The following is a 17,578-nucleotide window of genomic DNA, read 5'->3' as shown; positions in this document are numbered from 1 at the left end:
AAAATGGCTGTCGACTCAGACACAACACAAAATGTAATGCCCTAAGCTGACACAGGTAAAGCAGGGGAACCATGGCAGCCCACATCCTGCTTCTATTAAACGTTGTTAATATATGCTAAAGAAATCAGAGGGCTGTGCTCCTCACTACAGAGGAAGATAAAAAACCCCACAGTCCATATCAAGCTGACCACGTGGTAAAATTCATTCCTGATGCCAAATACGGAGATCAGTCTGATCCTGAGTTGAGGGACAAGACCCTCTAGCCAGGAAACTCCAGTTTTGGTCCCAGCAGGGGCATTGGCACACCCTAGTCAAAATTCCCAGTCTTGGCTGCAGCTAACACCCAATGCCTCTGTGGAAGGTTTAAAAACACCCTGACACATGAAGCAGTAATCAGTTGGATACAAACTCTAACTGTGATGTTGTAGCTAAGTCTATGAATCTATTACTCCAGGAACTTTAAAATAATCATGGAAAATTCACAATTTGCTCATGACAGCAACACTGTATGCCCCCACCTAGTCTGGAAGACCTCATGTGTGCATGGGGGAATTGGGCTGGTCCTGTTGAGGGCTTTGTATGTTAGAAAAAAATTCCCAGGGGCCATTGCACAGGGTCGAATTGTTGTGGAACTCTGCAAACAATTCAGTTGTTTAGTTTGCTTGTTAGTGTTATTGCATGAAAATGTAACAGTGACATTAATTTACACACCCTTAGCAACTGAAAAAAACAGTGATACACATATGATGGCTGTAAACCCTGCCTAATACGCCCACTGGCTTCAGCCCAATGCAAGCATAATACTGCAATGGTGAAGAGCTAGTGTCCATACTTATACCCCACTGCAAAAGAGTGGGGAAAATGGATGTTGCTGATCTTAAAAACATAGGTTTCCTAATCTGGCCTATGTTTTTGCCTTTCTGCAGCTGTTTCAGAATGATGTAAATTGAAGTATCTTTTTGGTTACTGTAGCAGTTTAGGGAAACAATATGCATAAGCCATCATCGCACACTGACTAACCTTGTACTTTTATTCTACCTCAGATTCTGGCACCATCTGTAGTGTGAAAACATCCATAATTTGTCTAACACTGATATCTTTAATCAAAATCTGTTCAGCTCTCCTGGAATTCCTCATCAGCTCCACTACAAATGCAATGAGATCAGGCACCCTCAACTGTTATCTCTACGCTGTTCCCCTGAATGTGGCTGCAGGTTTAATGTAATTTCATTTCTATTTATCTCAACTAAGTTTATATTATTAGACCTGGATTACCCGTGATTTCTGGGTGAAATTAGTCTCTACTTAGCTGCCATAGGGGAATCCAGCAATTGGGATTTGACTTCCTGTAAGAGGCTTACAAAGCCTTATTCCAGCTGTATCATTTTTGTTCTCCTCTTTCCTGGTTTGTTTTGCACAGGATTTCTCCCTGGAGAACTGACGGTTATCATAGCAAAAGCACTGCATAACCACCTAAGAAGGAGGTCGGTGGAGAGAACAAAATGATAATTCTGCTATGTCAGAAAAATATGGCATCTATCTGGGAAGGATGAAGTTAAGGGAAGTAAGGGTCCATGTAATGAAAAGAGATATGAGAAAACTGTGTGGAGAAAGAGGAACAGAAAGTGCTACGAGGAACACAAAGCAGAATGAAAGAGCAAGCAAAGAGGATAAAAAATAAGAAACTCAAAAGAAAACAGAAACAAATCTATCAGGAGAGAAATGAGAAAAATGGTATTAGAGAGAAACAGCACGAAGCGAGTCAAATGATCTTTAAAACTATATCGAAGAAAAAGACCGAGGGTAAAAAAAAAAAAGGACTGAGGGACAAAATTAGATGTTTTTCAAAGTTATTCAGCCAATTACATCATTCCCTTTAGTCCATTTCTTGTGAAACACCCTTGCTTATTTTGCTTTAAAAACCTAGAGTCTCTCCCTGCCTGGTTAATATGTTCCAAGGTATGATTGCAACCAGCCTACAGACAGGTTTCCCTTTCAGCTAGAGTAGTGAAGCTCCATGGAAACCTATTTGCATGTGGAAGAGCTCAGCCCCTATAAGGTCAAAAAAGACATAACCATACTGTTAGATAGACCAGCTACTTCAACCTGTACCTCAGTTGAATCTTGATTCACTTTGATTAGATTAGATTAAAAAAGAACCCCTTTTCCTTAAAGGGGTTTGGTTGCTCTATGCTATTTATTTCTTCTTCCTCCTTTTCTTTGAGTGAATTATGAAGATTATTCTCTTCCTCATCAGTTCTTACTGATTCTCTTATTCTTTCTTCCAACTTCTGTTTTATTGATAATATCCTGGAAAGAATGTGTCAGGGTAAATTAAACCCTGCATTCACACAGCATAGTGTAAAACTACCTTAGCATCTCACCTGATAGTGGTAACTTTGACATATGCACATCATTCAATGGTGAGTGAGCATGTAATATTACAACAAAAGGAAGGCAGCATTTGCCTAAATTCAGGTAAATCATCTGCCTTTACAGCCCCTCCAGAGCTAACAGACAGCGAGTTATAGTTTATCATAGCAATAAGCTCTGGTATGAGAGATCACTTTTCTGCTACTTATGGAGCAATAACACAAGGGAACACATAACACCATCATAGCCATGTGTAAAGTGGGGAGGCAAAATTTTGTCATAAAAAATTATATCGGTAACAAAGACAGAACATGGCAATACTAAACATGTAGAAAGGACCTGTCAATACAAATCAGTTGCTACCACCACTCAGTGATCTTATGTCGCTTCTAGGTTTCATCTGAGTCCTTCATGTTACTCTGCTGTCTCCTGTAGTATATTACAGTGTCTCAAGGGCAGAACAAGCCAAGAAATGGGAACATTTTGACTTTAGACTGAAATGCAACTGACTGACTTGCACTCAGTACTATGCAACAAAGAAGAGATTGTTTAATGTCACTTGACACAAGCTATACTTAAGGAATAGAAACCATATATGCAATAGGGGTGTGCAAAATGGGCCCTATTCAATTCAGATTGGGCCCAAATCGGGGACAGTGATTTGATTAGTTGAATCAGATCACTGTTCCTGATTGAATTTGGCTGAATCCAAATCTGAAGATTCGATGCTGATTCAGAGAATCAGCGATTCGGCCATAGACACAGCTTTAAATGTTTTTTCTACATACCTCAAGGTACCAGCGTACTTGTGAATGCTGAGATGCTGGGGCCATGGTTTTTCTTCCCTATGAGAACAGTTAATCAGAGGATGCCACTACTTGCTCAACCAAAGGTAAGAGCATATGTAAAAGCAAGCAAGTTCAAAGAAAAGCAATTGTCACAATGAGGCTAGCCAATTCTTTGAGCATAGAATGATCCCGAAAGGAAAATGACCATATAACAATAACACTAATGGCAGAGTGGTGCTTTGTAGAAAGGAGCAGCAGCATGTTCTTGGCTCTTTGGCTAGCTTCACACTGAACACTCCTTACTCAAGTCCTTAGCCTTTGCTTCAAGGGGCAGCAGAGAACACAAACGTTTGTAGGCTGCTTGTACCCCTTTTTGGAAGGCCACACCCATTTTTCTTCTCTAAAGTGCAGACTCAGAAAAAGGGGATTTGGGGTGTTCCTAAGCTTTAGCAGTCTATCACAAAAGCCATCAGATTCCATGGTGGTGAGGGCAGAATAAATACCTAGGGGGATTTGATCTAAACTGTACGTTGGAGATCTACCAAACCATTACAAAATCTTTAAGCCATTAAAAGAATGGTTCACTGCTTGGTGACTTGTTATTGTTCATAATATAAATCCCAGAGGAAAGAGTCAAATTATTGCAAACATTAACATGATTTCCTCATACAACTAGCATAGATGCTCTGAATGCTAGTAAGTCTGCATATATTTCCAAAGAACACTCCATTATACTCATGACAGTAGACACTGACAAGTGAATTACTGTGCTCTTAAGTCATAGCAAATCCAGGACTGTGAACAATCAAAATCATTCAAATAAAATTTGTTTTGTTTTGAAAAATGAGTAATCAGAAGAAAGAATAACGGTAATTGCCACCAACCATATGGGTATATATTTGGTTACAAGCTCATGCTATCCACCTTTTAGCACCACTGTATAAGATCCCTTTCTTTCAAGGAAATACATAATATGAATTAAAGTCTGATTATGTTACACAGTTCCTTAGTGTATATTTAGGTTGTGAAATTTTATAATAGAACATTTTTTTCATAGTTTCATAGTAAGAAAGGGATCTTATACAGTGGTACTAAAAGGTGGATAGCATGAGCTTGTAGCCAAATATATACCCATATGGTTGGTGGCAATTACTGTTATTCTTTCTTCTGATTACTCATTTTTCAAAACAAAACAAAACAAAACAAAACAAAACAGAAAAGCACAATGCAGATTGTCCAACATCATCAGCTGCATTTAATCTTAGGCAAACATCCAAGAGCTCATTTAGGGAAGGACATTTGGCTTAGTTCACATGACAGATTTTTGATTCAGTACAAATATATAAATGAGTGATATATTTTCATTTCTTTGACAATAGAGTGATGGGGGTTTTTTTAAAGAAGAAAATCCTGAGAATCTGGAGGATATTCATTATTAGAGTTGATCCAATATTAAGATACCAGATGTCAGCTTTGGGGCACAAACAGCCTATCTATTAAACTATCTCTGTACAACAAATATTAAAATAATATTTGTTTCCAACATATAGGATACAATCTACTCTGATATATGTATGAAATGTTTATTGCCCTTGCTACTTATTCTAACATGTATTTTTATTTAGCATCCGAGTTCAACTATATAAAGAAATATTCTAGAAAAGGACAAAACATTTATCTCAGATTAAATGTTATGCTTCTTTTGCTTGTGCTAAAAAAAGAATAAACGTTACTACTGTTGTGTAACAAAAAATGTTTACAAGGAAAGTCTTTGAGCAAAACAAGTATAAAAGCTTTTTCTAAGGAGCTGCAAAGCTGACTAATCTACAGTTGTCTAAAGATGCTATGTATAAGATGCACATGTAATTGCTACTTGCTTTTAAATCTCATATGGATTAATGCATTGACTCTGTTTTAGCATGACAAGAAAGCATTAAAAAAGGGAGCCAAATTCTGCTCTGACTGACCTAATGACAGGTGCATTTCACAGGGTGGAAAACAAGGCTTGCAATGACCCAGATATTTTGTCCATATTTGTCTCTAGCAGGCCTACATTCATACAGAACATGTTTCCATTCATTACTAGGTAAATAGGTAGCATGTGGGAGAAAGCTGGAGGAAGGGTAACCTCTAGGAGGTCAGGTTGGAGTAACCTCAGGACAGACTTTCTAACAACTGAACTGTAATACTGAAGAAATCAGCTTTATTTGACTGCAAATAACACCATATAGGAGGATTTTGAAATATTTATATAGTTTAGTCAAAATCTAGCTGCACCAAGAAATATCTTTATGGTTCCTAATATAAGATAGTTTACCAAAGATTTATACAGTATGGGAGTGTGTGCGTGTGTGCGGGGTGGGGGGCGGTTAATGGACAAAATATGCAAACCACTCCACTATCCCTGTTAATCACATTAGCAGGGCAACAGTAGAGCACTAAAAAAATCAGATCCCTAAAATGCAAAAGGAAGAAGCTCCTTTAAAGATTCAGCCCCTAAATAATCTCCTAAAAGTGCCTTTCCAGATCTGAACCAACAGCAATTAAAAATAGCTAGTACTTCGGATCCAAGTGTGATGTAATAAAAAGGTGACCAGGAATGATTCACCTAACAAAGCATTCAGGCCACAACCTAGGATTCTGTGGCACTGAGAGAGACAGAAAAGGAGACTGCAAACACTGAAGTCAGCAGTTCCAAAAGTAAAGCAGAAAACCCACTTGGGTCTATCTGCTTCTCCAAAATCACTTCCTCTTATTAAACGAGGTTTTGTTGCTGACAGGGAAGAACAGCAACCACTAAAATACAGTAAAAACTGATATGATAAAACTTCTTCCTTGGCAGATGCCAACATCTTTTAAAATGTTTAAAGCCATTTAAATGCCCCACAGAAATCAATATAGTAAGGTCCTTAAATAGCTTTAAAACTTGAGTCATGATGCCCAACAAGGTGAATAAAACAGGAAAATTATTATTTGACCAGAATCCAAAATTTTCTGCTGTTTATTTTCAAGTCTTCTCTGGCCTCCCTTGGTAACAAATACATCAAGGTTTGGGGCTTTAGGGTTTAGCTCTCTCTCCTTCCTAGAGAAAATGAAAATGATTACAGAGTATGAAAACCCTAAGTGAGGGACTTGGACAGGTGGGCCAGAACCAGGCTGAACTGTGGGTGAAAGAGTTCCCCAGTCTTCCTCATAATGCCAGAGCCACAGGCTTGCCTCATGCAACAGCATGGAAACAGCTTAGCCAAATCAGCCTCAGCTTAGCAGATGAGAACACAGTGCTAAACTTAGCTGTGTTTGAACATGGACTTTCCAGTGTCAGCAAGAATCTATATTAAATAGGATCAAATAAATTGCAACAATGATCCGTTTGCATGTAGATGGTTGAGAATGAGATTATTGCTTGTACGCTTGTGGCATAGCATTTAAAGATCACATACTCACTTCATATTTGGTAACTACCATAATCTCTGTGATTACTGTTGTTAAGGTCAAGTCACTTTCTACTCTCTGTGAATACAGTCCATTCTGTTGGTCTTCTTGGTATGATAGTATATCATCATGTCATGTGAAATTCAAGTGAGGCACAATGGTGCAGCTGTAGCTGTAAATCAGGGTAACTAGTAGGAGACTGGCTTCCTAGTGCATAGTACTGCAACACTATATTTGTGCTGTGTTGAATATCTTCTTGCTGGAATGAGTACATGTGATGTCTTTCTCCTAAAAAGTCTGTCCACTTTTCCCTGTGGAAGTTTCAGAAGTAAAATAGTGTCTATCTTCCTTTGCATCTATTTGGCCCGAGGTCTTGTTGACTGTGCCTTGTCTCTGCATGACATTCCCTTTACTAATTCAGACGGAAGTCACCTCCTGAGCTGACAAAGTTGGCCAGCTGACCGCCGTGTCCAGACTGCTGTCATGGCTCATTCCTCCTGTCAGGAAAATTCACTTGTTTTTATAGTTTCAGCCAATCAGTAAGTAAAAACTTTGTCTCCCAAGCAGAGGTGAGGTCATACAGATTCCGAGCAGAGCTGGATGTCTGAATGAGCCAGTTATGTCAGCCAGTTAATAACTTTACTTTTGTCAATTATTTGCCATTCATCCAGAAGAATCCAAAAGTGCTTGGCATACTTTAGAAACAGATTACAAGCTCTCGGTAAATGGATCACTTAACATGCCACTGAAATCTAGTCTTTTCTAGTGGACAGTACAGCAGCTGTTAGACAGTGCACTGCAATACTACACAGGTTAGGGCAAGAGAAAAAGAATATCTTATCCAATTTAAACTACAAGGAACTTTGTAATAATTGTTTTGTGCTAAACTGGTACTTGGCCAATATTCTAGAACCAACTCATTTCTGCAGAAACTACCATGAGGTTAGTAATAAGCTGTTTTCAGAATGATCTCTTCTGGCTATCACAATGTCCTGAAACTGTGTGAAGTCACTGATTCATAAATGGCTTGAGAAGAGTGCCTCTTTGCATGGAGTTTCCTCAGACATGAAGTATTTCTTATTTAGATTAGATGGCAAAAGGCAACTACATACTAGCTATCAAGCTTTAGTATGGCTCAGTCACATATACCACACTGCATGTTCATTCATCAAGTATAGCTAATATTATTTCTGTAATAAAAGGGGAGGCTGCATAGTTTAACAAACAGGCCCTGGAGCCAGAAGTCAGGAAATTCTGATTTCAACCTGGGATCTGAAAGTGATTTGTCATGTGCCAGTTACTTAGGCCTCAGGACTTTTATTACACGTCAAAAGTTATGCGCTCACTTAGGTATGCAGTGGTTTAGGACTGAGATTGCTCATACCCAAACTAAGAGAGGCATAGATTTCTTTGGGTGATCTCTTTTATTAGACTAGTTGCATAGTTTGGATAAACTTAGACAAGCTTTCAAATGCAAGACATTCTTCAGAACTGAGAAGAAAAGAATCACAGTAACCATCATGTCCTGGACCATCACAGCTACATCACTACAATACTACACCAACATCTCCTTTTTAGACACAATGATCAGTATCCAGAAGGGTAAAATATAGACCATGATATACAAGAAACCCACAGACCAACATACATATCTGCACAGAACCAGCAATCACCCTAAACACACCAAAAAAGCTGTGATATACAGCCAAGCCCTCAGATACCACTGCATCTGTACTGAAGAGAACACCCGGGATTGCCACCTCACCAATCTTAAAAAGGCTTTCACCCAGCAAGGACACTCCTCCAGAGAGGTAGATCACACGTTTGAAAGAGCCACCTGGATACCATGTGAAGAACTGCTGCAGTACAGAAGAAAAACACCCACAAATCGCACACCACTGGTTATGATGTATCACCCTTCCCTTGAACCTGTACGGAAAATCCTCAAAAAATTGCAACCCATATTAGAAAGAGACCCTATTCTTAAAAAGATCTTCCCAGAGCCACCCATCCTAGCCTTCAATCAGGCACCGAACCTTGCCAACCTCATCACCAGAAGCAAACTTCCTCAAGCCCAGAACACACCAAAAGGATTCAGACCGTGCCAGGACAAGAAATGCAAAACCTGCCAACACATCTCCATCACCCCCACTGTTACTACACCCCACAACAGAGCCATCAGCATCCCAGGATCTTACAGCTGCACCTCCGGAAATGTAATATACCTCATCCAATGCACCAAATACCCTGATGGAAGATATGTAGGAGAGACCAGACAACAACTGCGCACCAGAATGAACGCACACCGGAAATCCATCAAAGATAGAAACGCCCAATTACCGGTGGGGGCACATTTCTCACAGGAGGGCCACTCTCTCTCCAACCTCTCAGTCCTGATCCTCAAGGGAAACTTACACAACACTTCCCAGAGACGAGCCTATGAACTCCATTTCATTAACCTGCTGGATACTAGAGATCAGGGACTAAACATAGACATTGGATTTTTGATACATTACAATCTGCCTGGCAACTGACTCCCCAGCCCAGCCCAGCCCAGCCTCTGGCTTCTTTACTTTTCATTCCATCCAGGAAGAGCACACACCAACTGCTGAAGCTTCCTTAGCCTGACGAAGGGTTTTTGAACCCGAAAGCTTGCTTAATAACTATTCTCCAACTATTTGGGTTGGTCTAATAAAAGATATCAAATTCCCCCAAGGAACCTTGTCTGCCTATGTCCTTAGACCAACACGGCTACAACCCAAACCCCTACTTAAACTAAGCACACTTTTGAGATTTTTACTGGATTGGGGGCCATGATGTCTGACTTCTTCCACTTGTTAGAAAGAGAGAATAATACTGACTTCACCTCTATGACAGATAATTTGTTAGGCTTAGTTAGTTTTATTTTATCTAGAGGTTTAAAAAATACAATGTTGCGTAAATGCGATAGTTCATGCACCAAGCATTGTTAGTCCATACTATTTGATGAGGTATAGCAGCTACACAAGTGAGTACATATTATCTAATCCTTTACTCATTATAAAGGTAAGCAAGTAAGTCACAATAATCAATCTATTCTACATATCTGGCTTCCCCCCCACACCCTATTCTTGCAAAATGTCAGCAAGCAGGCTGCAATATTTTTAAATGTAACGCTGGTTCAAAATTCTCACAAAGAATTTGTTGCAAATATTATGCCCACTTTCAGTGTGCTGATTAATTACCTGCATCATGTGGTTTCTGTTGTGTTCCTTGTTTGAATGCTTTACGTACTGAAATAACAAACTGTGCATATATCCAATCTGGAATTTGTCCAACATCAGTCAGTTCTTTATATCATATACTGCTGTTTTTTTCATTAGAAAAAGTGCTGCTTTCAGGCCCAAATATTTGTAAACAGTCAAACTGAAGAGTCATGAATACCAAAACATATATTTAGGATTATATATGTAGTCTAAGTCAGACATTACTGTTTTTTTCCAGTAAATGTCCAGAGAACTACAACATGGGAGTCTAAGAAAGAAAATCAGTCTTCTCGTATCAGCTGCTCTTGGGAGACAGAGTTTGCTTACTATGGCAACTGATAAAATTCTCATCAAAATTTGTGATGTGAACTACAATTACCCTATACTCCTTTATCTTTTCCCCTCTTTTATTATCATTCTAGACAAAATAAATAGTGCTTTCTTGGGGTTAATTCCATACCATTCTGTATGAAACAATCCCAACAGCTAATATGGCCTTGGGGTCGTCTTAATAATAATAATCCTGTATTGACTGGCAGAGAGAGAGATCTTGGTCCTCTCTCGTTCCTTTGGGTCAGGTCATTCCCTGAATTTTAAAACACAAAGAGGTTGAATGGAGAAGAAAGGAGCATCTCTCAACCTTGGTACACTTATAAGGAAATGCCTGTAGGAATTAATGCTGATATTGTTACTAATTCTAGACCTTGCCAAAAATCTTTTTTGATACCCCAGAGAAAATGCATATTTTGTTGCAGAAATTTGAATACCAAAATAAGTTGTCTGAAATCAAAACATTTCAAATCGAAAATTCTTCCATGTTGCTTCAAGAGAATTGTTGTTCAGGTGCTTCGTATTCTTGTTTGTCTCCAGGCTGGTCTTCCTGGTCAGGCTAGATTTTTCTCCATGCAACATAATCTGCACTCTGGGAGAGAGAAGATAGTGTATTGTGGCTTATGAAGTACACAAAGCTGGGTTCCTCATAAACACGGCAAAATCAAAGAAGAGGATGCTTCTTCATTTTACAAAAATCTTCAACTCTCCAGAGAGTTTGGTGCTTAAGAATCTCTGGCTAAGTGCAGACATTTGGGGACATTGGACATTGAGGTTAGATCAGGTTAAAATGGCCACCCAGTCTAACTTAGTTCACCAGGTGCAGACCTTACATTTATAGACCCAGTCTTAGTGATCAGAAATCAATTTAAACCCCAAACTATCCAGAAGTTATGTGCACATGGGCTGTTCTTAAAATGGTGGAACCTGGTCTAAGATTGACTTGGATCTCCCGCTTGTGAGCCTGGGCATCAGTGTCACTGACGCCCAGGCTCGCAAGTGGGAGAAGTACGCCCTGCTGGCCGACATCCTGAGGGGCCGTGGCTACGACATGACGGTCGATGCACTCATTGTGGGAACGCTCGGAGCCTGGGACCCCAGCAACGAGAGTGTCCTGTGTGCCTGCCGTGTCTCCCACCGCAATGCCAAGCTCGTGCGCTGCCTCATGGTGTCCGACACCATCCGTTGGTCCCGCAACATCTACATGGAACACATCACGGGCCACCGCCAGTACTCCGACCCCACCAGATGAACCGCCGCCAGACCAGACCCAGAGGGGACCGCCTGAACCCCCCCTCTGCACGCGAACCCCTTCCCTCTCCTTCCCCCTTCCCCCCACCCCCGGGCTTAGTTGGCTAACATTGTATCTCCTGTAACCTAGTTGTGTTTCCCTCCTCACCCTCATCCTTCTATTGTTAGTCCCTCACTCGGGTGACCTGTATTTCCCTACCGGCTTTGTCATCTTTTTTTGGATTTACAATCCTAAACATCTACTAATAAAACTTACTCACTCTAAGTTAGACTGGTGCATGGAACTTCTGTACAGCTATCTGTGAAACCCTAGGGCCAGGAAAGCCCAACTGCAACCCCAGGGCTGTGCTTTCCCTCCCCCCCTCCCGTCTCCCCCGCACCCCACTTGCTCCCTACCCTGTGGATCAGCCAGCCCCAGCCCTGGCGCATCATACCTCCCATCCTGCAAGCCGCTCTGGGTGCTGCCAGATTTATCAGCATTCATAGAATCATAGAATCATAGAAAGTTAGGGTTGTAAGGACATCAGGAGGTCATCTAGTCCAACCCCCTGCCCAAGCAGGACCAAATAGATCATCCCAGCCAAAGCTTTGTCTAGCCGGGTTTTGAAAACCTCCAAGGATGAAGCTTCCACCACCTCTCTGGGTAACCTGTTCCCGTGTTTTATTACCCTCCTAGTGAGAAAAGCATTCCTAATATGTAACCTAAACTTCCATCACTGCAACTTGAGACTGTTGCTCCTTGTTCTGTCATCTCCCACCACTGAGAACAGTCCAGCTCCATCTTCTTTTGAACCCCGCTTCAGGTAGTTGAAGGCTGCTATTAATGTAGCAAAACCCCCAGTTTTTCTTTTTCTTTTTTTTAATTTTAAAATGCATTCCCTCCCCTTCCCCAACCATTTCTGACTTTTCTCTCCCTCTATATTCCCTATACATAAGTATAAGTGAGCTCAAACTTAGGATATGCTTTAAACATTTTTATTTTGGTAGCAAGTTTTTGGTTTTGGATATCCATTGTTTTATATTGTATAATTATTAGGTTTGTAGTAATTTTTACTGTTGTATATTGTATTATTATCATTTTTGTATTGATTTTTATTGTTTCATATGAATATTGTATGGTTTAGGCCTGTGTTTTTAAGTGAACCAAAGTCATGTCAAGTTTCCATTTTATATGTCAAGCCTCCATCTTCTGTCCTCTGCCTGGGTGTCCCATGTTGCAACAATATGATTCATTGTACCCCTCCCATGTAAATTGGTTCCCAGATGAATGAGAATGATTGGGAATGATTGAAATACAATGGTAGCAGGCCTCTACTGAATGGCCTGTAATGACTGGGCCATCACCTCGCATTGATTCACCCAGGAACCATGGACCTCACCCAGGAACAGAGACAAGACCAGCATTTGAAAAACATAAGATCCAGCAGAACCAGCAACTCTATCATTGTACCCCACCATTACAGACACCGGAAACTGCACATCCCTGCATGCAGCACACATGCTCAGTACACCAGGGGCTGACCCTTGCCTGGGCATGCCTCCTGTCATTAGGGTCACACACAGTCTGCCCCTATAAAAAGGGGCAGTGAAGACAGACCCAGTGGGAATGCCATTTCCATACGGACCAGACCAGCTTCACGTCACTTATCCATCCCAGAGACCCTGCTAGCGACCCCTCTGGACAACACCGAGCTGAAGGAGACCCCAACTGGCCATCAAGGATCAACTTCCAGCTTGGGATAGGTAGGTATTACCTGCACATCTCCTCCTACAATGTGGACTCTCTCTCTCTCTCCTCCTGAACTTCAGTGGACTTCAGCCCCTGCACCAAGCCTCTTTAACCCCTGCTGCCATTGTGTGTGCGTGCGTGCATGCATGTGTGTGGGTGCAAGGGAACAAATTTGGCATTGTGTCACCATCTCCCCTGTTCAATAAAACCACTGTCATTTGCAACCCCGAGCTGGGTCATGCTTTACTGAATCCCAGTCCCTTCCCTATCTGAAATTCCAGCCTCATTCTCTCTCTCTCTCTCAGCTCCAGTTCCCACCCTCTCTGCTAGTTTCCCGATCTCCTCCCAATTCCATCTCCCCTTGTCTGCCACCTCTCAGCCTCTCCTTGCTTCCCTGCCACCTGCTGCTTTTCCTGTGATTTTCTGCTGTCTGTCTCTCTGTTTTCAGGCTTCCCCCACACTTTCTGTAATCCTCCCCCCTGCCCCCTGCAGCTTCCCAGCTCCACTTCGCTGTCCTGCAGCTTTCTCCAGCATCCAGCACCTACTGCTGCTCCCTGCAACTTCTCTAGCTGCCCCAGAGCCATCCTCTGGCTCCCCACACCCAGAGCTCCTCTTTAATACCCACACTTTCCCTTAGTCCCATTTTCCCTGTCCCCATCTACCTTTTCACCTCCCCCATAGCTCTGGCTCCAGTCCCAGACTCTGTGCCAGCATGCTTCCCTGTTCTGCAGGCTTTGGGCATTGTCTTTTAATCAATGAAGATCAATTAACCTAAAGTTACCCCCGAGTCTCAGTTCTTCAGCCCAGGCCACTGTAGTCCACTGGTTCTAATCCCGGTCCTGGTAACTTTAACTCCCCACACTTCTACTTTCTTACCTTAACCTTTCCCCAGGTATCCCAAGTACATCAAGCACATACATACATATATACATACCTATTACAATACCTAACTTAGGAACTCACTTGTGTGTATGTGTAGGTGGGTGGTATGTGTGTAAATTAGTGAACACACACACACATATATATAGCTACCAGTGTGTGTGGTATATGAATTAGTAATCCACGCATGTACATTGGATGTGCAGGTGTTGGTAACTGGTAACTGATTCTGTCTAAATTTGGTGTGTGTAGCATGTATGGGCTTAAACTGGTGATAGGTGTGCATGAACCTAGACTAATTATTTTGAACGTGTCTGTATCTGAGCTGCTAGTGTGAGTGTGTATGCACTTAGTGAGTGTATGTGTGCTTAACTGATTTTTATGTGTGCATGTGCAATTGTACACCACACCGACCTGTCTAACAGTGCAATATTGAAATCCTGAGCGTTGGCCTGACCCCTCAAGGCAACATTTTAACCCTTCTCAGTCTCCTCTTCTCTAGACTAAATAAGCCCGGTTCCCTCAGTGTTTCCTTATAAGTCATGTCACCCAGCCCCCTCACCATTTTTGTTGCCTTCAGCTGGACCCTCTCCAATTTGTCTACACCCTTTCTGTAGTGGGGTGGTCAAAACTGAATATAGTACTCCAGATGTGGCCTCACCAGTGCTAAATAGAGGTGAATAATCACTTCCCTTGACCTACTGGCAACACACCTACCAATGCAGCCCAGTATGCCTTTAGCTTTCTTGGCAACAAGGGCACACTGCTGGCTCATAATCAGCTTATTGTCCACTGTAACCCCCAGGTCCTTTTCTGCAGAGCTGTTGCCCAACCAGTCAGTCCCCAGCCTATACCAGTACATGGGATTTTTCCGTCCTACGTGCAGGACTTTGCACTTGTCCTTGTTAAGCCTCATGAAATTTCATTTGGTCCATTCCTCCAATTTGTCTAAGTCACTCTGAGTCACACTTCATCACTGCTGGTGCTGAGGAAGTAAGTATCAGTGCAGGGAGGGACAGAAGGGATGGAGTATAGGTTTGCTGGGGGGATTGTGGAACTAAAAATAGCCCCTGGCCCCCCCACAAGCTCCTCCCCCCATGGGTCCTGAGAGTCCTCATGATCCTGCCAGACCCTCCGGGACCCAAGCAACCCCCCTAGATCCTGCCTGTACCACTTCAATCCCCCTGACTGCTCCCACAGATCCTGCCTGCCCCCCACCCCCATTCCACCTGTGGATCCCTAATCCCTACCCCAAGCTTGTTTGTCTCTCTGATCTCCCTAAACCCTTCTCATTAGCTCCCCACATACCAATTTACCTTATACTAGGTGGCCATTTTGAACATAGTCAAACATCCTCCTAACCTCCCCAAATGTCTGCACTTAGCCTTTTGGCTCTGCTTGTATTCAGGCTATGAACTGATGATACAGTTACTCCTGGAGATACCATTTAATTAGGGGAGATATCTCTGCATGCCACCATGCTGACCCTTTTTTTGAAATCTGGCAAAGTGGTCTGGATTGTGTCCTCTACATGCAGTGCCACTATATGGTGTATGAGGCACCACCCACTGCCAGACCTATCTCCCGCACTGCCTCTTCTGTCATGGACTTGCCACCACCAAAAGCATTAGCCATGGACTGGTGGCTGTTGGACGCAACAAGCTTTCATCTTGTGATGACGATGCAGTTCCCAACAGACAAGTTAATCCTCATCCCAGTAGTTTGCTGCTGGAGGAAAGGGTCAAGCTTGGTGCAGATCTCCATGAAGGTGTTCCTAGACATAAGAATGTTTTCCACCACTGCTTGTTGGCCCAGCAAATGGCAGAAAAGTGTTTAGGGGTACAGGGCATCTTGAAGGTGTGAGGACACCCCAGAAGTGTCTCTAAATCACACTTAGCTGCATCTGGGGTCGCAGTGTATCACAGGAACACTTCCAAAGGTCTAAGACATCATTGATACATTGTAAATTGGAACCCATAATGATACACAGAAAGAACCAGATCCTCACTTAGCATAAATAAATTTAGCTCCATTAGCCACCTCTCTCTTTTTAATTAATGTTTCAAAATCACACATGAAACCTATTTGTTCAGTGTTGCAAGTAGCCTGCTGGCTGCAAGCATAATAATTTATAACTATGGTGTGCTGTGAAACCAATCAGGGCAGGCTGAACTGTGACTGATATAAGAAACTGTTCATATAACCAGTCCTTTACAGCCTCATAGGAGTCTGCTGAACTGCGATATCTATTATGGTATTACTGCGTGATGAATGCATAAACAGGCAATGGGACCAAAAAACCCTTTGGCTTTACCTGCTTTAATATCTTCAAGAGGTTTTGCTATCCAGGAAGCTACCTGTGCATATCCACTATCAAACAATCTCCTTTTGATGGTGCCCTCAAAGGCTACCTTTTGCTGTGCTAACTTTAATATGTGGTGAAAAACATACTTTGATATTTTTTAATAAATGTTTTTTTTCAAACAACTTCTCCAACCAACCTGAGGACTCTGCAAACTTGGCATGTTTCTCTTCCTAGCTTGCCAAGCCTGATATTAACTGCAGTGCTGATACAGCTCCTATTCTCAAACTATCTGCATTTAGACTTCTTTAAAAGCCTGCCAAATCCCACAAACCTGTCACTGAAAGACTGATTGTCATATTCTGATCACTCTCTAAATGTAGCCAGAAATAATGAATAAGCCGATCATATTAATTAAAGTCTGATTTTAAAAAAAGAAACAAAAAATAGTTATTTCTTTGTTATCCAAATTCTTTGGCAATCTTTAGCATTTTTATCATCCTTTACCTAAACTACTTAGAATGTTCAAGCTGGTAAAAAAAGACATCCAGTAGATGCAGACGTCAACTTGAGGGAACTGGAGGCCTATTCACTGCACTTTCTCAATCCCTGTGTTCATTCTAGAAGAGGGTTCACCCAGTGTAACACTTTAACCATGGATAATTTATCATCAGCTACCGCTTCTATGGACATACTCAGTCTTCGATGTACTTGATTTTCTGGGCCCCAAATACTTTCAGCTGGAATTGCAGTTGGAAGGTAAAGTGGAGGCTGCGAATACTGAGTGACTTAATAGGTTGCAAAGAAACACAGTATTTAAACAACATGATTTAAGAGGGCAAACTCTGCTCTCATTTTTCCTGTAATTCTATAAGCAAAAGGTGGCACTTATCAGGAAACAAGGACAGAAACCAGATAACAAGCCAAGGTCTCTAATTTACAGTGAGACACAATGAGCTGACAGAAGCCCGTTTGACCATTTTCTGCCTGGCTTACTTTCATTCACCAGGAAGGATAAAACAGACCAGACACTGTTCTCATTTGATTAGATAAAAGTCGTAATAAATATTGTTTTTACACCTTGAACACCTGGGCTAGTGACAGAAGTTACACATAAACTGGTTTAAGTGATCAGAAACTGGTTTAAACCTGTAACAGAATGTAAGTTCAGTGCACATAAACCAGTTTCAAAATGGCTGAAACTGGTTTAAGATAAACCTGGTTCAATGTAGTACAAACTTAACTAATT

The 17,578-nt window shown here is 41.7% G+C and overlaps 1 long non-coding RNA gene across 1 annotated transcript; it reads left to right on the top strand.

The window, feature by feature from the left end:
• The first annotated feature begins 268 nt into the window (after positions 1–268).
• LOC132249621 (uncharacterized) lies at positions 269–13,817 on the top strand. Its single transcript, XR_009461131.1, has 3 exons — positions 269–1,484; positions 3,168–3,265; positions 10,709–13,817. It is a non-coding gene; the product is annotated as an uncharacterized LOC132249621 (long non-coding RNA).
• The last annotated feature ends 3,761 nt before the right edge of the window (positions 13,818–17,578 follow it).

This window comes from Alligator mississippiensis, chromosome 3 (assembly GCF_030867095.1).
Source record: "Alligator mississippiensis isolate rAllMis1 chromosome 3, rAllMis1, whole genome shotgun sequence".
Lineage (NCBI taxonomy): Eukaryota > Metazoa > Chordata > Crocodylia > Alligatoridae > Alligator > Alligator mississippiensis.
Note: the sequence above shows the minus strand (reverse complement) of the source record. Positions and strands in the feature narration are given on the sequence as shown.